At 44.6% G+C, this 4,545-nt stretch overlaps 1 long non-coding RNA gene across 2 annotated transcripts in view; it reads right to left on the bottom strand.

Annotated features, from left to right (window-relative positions):
- The window catches only part of LOC103889097 (uncharacterized), an 87,359-nt gene extending 85,622 nt beyond the window's left edge, over positions 1-1,737 (bottom strand). For both annotated transcript variants that reach the window (XR_008518155.1, XR_008518156.1), the window contains exon 1: positions 1,535-1,737. This is a non-coding gene — a long non-coding RNA (uncharacterized LOC103889097). The remainder of the gene's footprint in view (positions 1-1,534) is intronic.
- Positions 1,738-4,545: the final 2,808 nt, after the last annotated feature.

Genomic DNA, 4,545 nt, shown 5'->3' with positions numbered 1-4,545 from the left:
TGTTTATCAACTGATGAGTGGAAAAACAAAATATGGTATATCCATCAATGTAATATTATTTAGCCAGAAAAAGGGAAAGGAGTATTGATAATGTTACAAAATGGATGAACCTTGAAAACATCATGTTAAGTGAAAGAACCCAGACACAAAAGGCCACATATTGTACGAGTCCATTCATGTGAAATGTCCAGAAAAAGCAACTATATACAGACAGAAAGCAGACAAATGGTTGCCTAGGGCTAAATATGAGAGAGGAAATTAACTGCAAACTACTTCTGGAATTCGTGGGGGATAGGGGAAATGTTCTAAAACTGTATTGTGATGATGGTTGCATAACTCCATAAATTTATTTTTATTTATTTGTTTAGTTTTGAGACAGGGTCTTGCTCTGTCACCCAGACTGGAGTGCAGTGGCACAATCACAGCTCACTGCAGCCTCGACCTCCCTGGCTCAAGTGATCCTCTCACCTCAGCCAGGTGTGCACTACCGCTTCTGGCCAAATTTATTTTTTAAACTGTACACTTAAAGTCAGTGGATTTGACGGTATAAAAAGTATAAGGCTGGGAAAAAAATTTCTCAATTTATTACATTATTCAGTTTCTTTATAAATTAACTGTTTTTCCTCAAATAGACTACTTCTATTAAGAACTGTGGTGAGGCTGCTGGTAGTGGTTCAGCCTGTAATACCAGCACTTTGGGAAGCCAAGGCGGGTAGATCACCTGTGGTCAGGAGTTCGAGACCAGCCTAGCCAACATGGTGAAACCCCGTCTCTACTAAAAATACAAAAATTAGCCGGGCATGGTGGTGGCATGCCTGTAAGTCCAACTACTCGGGAGGTGGAGACAGGAGAACTGATTGAACCGAGGAGGCAGAGGTTGCAGTGAGCCGAGATCGCACCATTGCACTCCAGCCTGGGCGACAGAGCAAGACTCTGTCTCAAAAAAAAAAAAAAAAAAAAGACCGTGGTGAATTAAGTTTCTGAGACATTTCTGTCAGTTGGGACTTGGGGCTTTGCTGCATAGACATCACAGCCAGTAACTCAGTCTGTGAAATTGTAGGATGACTTGAGGTGTACAACGTGTTTCCAGTTGAGTGACCCCAGTGTGTAGTCTAGATACTCCCTGGCCTTTCTGCCAGTTTAAGTGTGAGAGTGCCTAAGGCCTCTACACCAAGCAAGAAACTAGTCAGTTAACAAACTCACGTCTTGAAACTCCCCAGCCCAGTTCACAACCAGGTGAATTGTTCTATTACAGCATATCTATGAAAATGATCGATCAAATTACTGATTTGATTTTCTCCTTTTTTTGGAGGGTGGGCAACTGGGTAAGTGCTTATTGGGCAAGGATGTCCGGCCAGATCAGCCAAAAGATACAAAGTCCATCCCGTCGGCCCGTCCCCTGGGGTACTACAGGGGAAAGCTCATCTCTCCAAGGACGGTGGGGAGGCACAACGGGATTTAACAGCACCTCTCCTGGCTAGGGGAAAGGCTGGGACAAAGTCCCTCCTTTGTTGCATTGCGGGAAGGGCCAAACCTGCCACAATGTCAGGGTGAGGTGTCTGTTCCCGGGGCCTCCTGGTGACCGGGAAGCTCGTGCGACTGCTCCCGGACTTCAGTCGCTTTCACCGCTGCAGCCCCACCGTCCGGCCCGCGCATGGCGAAACAAGCAGGCGGTGGAGGGACGAAAGCAGCCCGAGCCAACCGTCACTCCTCGCCGCCGTGCGGGGATCCCCACGCGGTCCCCCACGACCCTGCGCATGACCCCCCTGTCACGTGGCCGCCGTCCCTTTCGGGATACACCATTGCTTCTGGCGCCCCCTGGTGGCCAGAAGAGAGCAGAGCTAGCGCCGCGAGCGCCAGCCTGCCGGTCCGCTGGACCCTACGCGAGCCGGCGGCACTGTCTGGGCCTCCGCGGCGGAAATGGCCCCGCCGGTGGCACCAGGGCGTGCTCCGCGACGCCCAGGGAGCTGACCCAAGCCCGAATTGGAATGGGTGGTGCAAGCCGCTTCCACCCTTTCCTCCCTTCCCCCGAAAGGGAAAAGGACCCCTGAGAAGACAGAATGGCCAGATAATTATCTTGAACCTGGATTCCAGCTCCTTGTGCAAAAACAGAAGAATAAGGCAGGGTTTTGGAGTTTAATGTTTGTTTGTTTGATTAAGAGGGTTTTGCTGATGTTCCTGAAAACGTGTATTTGTAGCCCCGAGATTGTGAGCTAATTATTACTTCTGAGTCTCATTCTCCTCTTCTATAAAATAGGGACAATAATGGTGAAGTGTTTGTGAGGATTCACAGGTGTTTGTGAGGAGCAAATGAAATAATCCACCTGAAGGTTTTAGCAGACAGGTTTAAGCTACTTGTTTAGCTTTAAACTAGCTAGTTTAGCAACTGACTCAGGTCTCAGTAAACACCTTCGAGAAATGAAAGGATTTTGACACTATAAAATGAACACGTGCCTAATGTGAATTGTCCATTAAAAATGTATGTATATGGGAATTAAAACCGTCTATCCCCAAACTCGGCCTGGACACTGAGAATCAAAAACCCCACTTTAGCATCTACATAAAAAGGACTTTGCTAATCCACTGTCTTCATTCGCATTACTTTTCCAGGACGTTCTCTGCAGGCAAATAGTTTCTGCATTACAGGATCTTCTGCAAAGGCCCATCAGCTCGTCAATGGACAGCACCAACAGTTTGCACTCTAAAATTTTTTGAATGCCTCTCATTAAAATCCTCCTCTTGCTGCTTACACCAGTCCTAGAATGTTGGTATCTCGTGGTTCTTACCCAATCCCAATCAAATCCCAGCATTGAAAGACTCACCGCCTTAAGCCCATTTTTCATTTCTCGATAAATTCTGATCTTTCTTTTCCTGTCTGAAGCACCGCTAAAGCTTCACGAAGTGGTGTTCTCCCGTAGTGAGGGAAGCAATAAATGCAGCTTCGTCATATCATCAGGTGCATTGGTGATATATGGGGAGCCAGCATTTGATTTTTATTGTTTTAGAGATGGGGTCTTGCTATGTTGCCCAGGTTGCTCTCCAACTACTGGCCTCAGGTGATCCTCCCACTTATTCAATTAATGGTGTTGGAATAATTAGCTAAGCATTTGCACGATTTTTTTTTTTTTTTGAAATGGAGTCTCGCTGTCACCCAGCCTGGAGTGCAGCGGCATTATCTTGGCTAACTGCAACCTCTGCCTCCCATGTTCAAGCGACTCTCCTGCCTCAGCCTCCTGAGTACCTGGGATTACAGACACGCGCCACCACACCCGGCTACTTTTTGTATTTTTTAGTAGAGACGAGGTCTCACCATGTTGTCCAGGCTGGTCTCGAACTCGTGACCTCAAGTGATCCACCCACCTCGGCCTCCCAAAGTGCTGGGATTACAGGCTTGAGCCACCGAGCCGGGCCTCACACTTATTTCATTCCCAGTGAACTACTTCACATACTGGCAAGCCTATTGGAGCAGGGGGCCCCTGCATTTTAATGGTGAGGTTGGCCTATGATGTGGCTGGGGTCTGGATGATTTTATGGTGATATCTTCCTCTTTACCCCAGCCACCAGGCCCACCACCCTCCAGCTAAGCTTGAGTTTTCTCCATTCATTCAAATCTTCTATCAGGTGCACTCAAAAGAGTAGTATCATTTTCTTCTAAGTCATTCAGTTTTATGTTATTGTCCCTCATTGTTTTATTTTCAGCTGTGTTTCCATCAATTCTCTTGCTTTTTCTAGGAAAAGAGTCATATTTATTACAATTTATGATGGATATTTGTCAGCCAGTAACAACACAGTGTTTATTATAGTTTTTTATTAGTATGTTTTTATATTTGCTCAGGCTTTACCCCTTTACTCCTCTTTTTTGACAAATAATCTTTAATTTTGCTCTAAAATTATCACATTTGTCATTAGAAAAAGAACAAAAACAGTTTTATAAATACTTCATATGTAAAACTCCCTTTTTAGAGAGTACAATCCCAATAAAGTAAATTATACATATATCTACATTCACAGGGTTAGAAAAAAGATTTAAAAGAAATATGCCAGGTTGGGCATGGTGGCTCACACCTCTAATCTCAGCACTTTGGGAGGCCAAGGTGGGAGGATCTCTTGAGTCCAGGAGTTTAAGATCAGCCTGGGCAATATGGCAAAACCCCATCTCTACTAAAAATGCAAAAATTAACCAGGTGTGGTGGCACATGCCTATAGTCCCAGCTACTTGGGAGGCTGAGTTGTGAGGATGGCTTGAGCTCAGGAGGCAGAGGTTGCAGTGAGCTGAGACGGTGCCACTACACTCCAGCCTGGGTGACAGAGCCAGACCCTGTCTTCAAAAAATAAAAAAGAAATAAAAAGAAATAAAAGAAATATCCCAAAATATTCAGTGTTTACCTATAATTTATTTTTTCTTTTACTGTATACTTTTATGATTATTTAAGTATTAACTATATTTTCATAATTTTGTGACATTCTAAATATTCAACTTTTATAACAAACCTAAAATAATTTAATAAATGAAATAGTTTTACAAACATTCTGGCAAACAGAGAA

The sequence above is a fragment of the Pongo abelii genome, chromosome X (genome assembly GCF_028885655.2).
Source record: "Pongo abelii isolate AG06213 chromosome X, NHGRI_mPonAbe1-v2.0_pri, whole genome shotgun sequence".
NCBI lineage: Eukaryota > Metazoa > Chordata > Mammalia > Primates > Hominidae > Pongo > Pongo abelii.
Note: the sequence above shows the minus strand (reverse complement) of the source record. Positions and strands in the feature narration are given on the sequence as shown.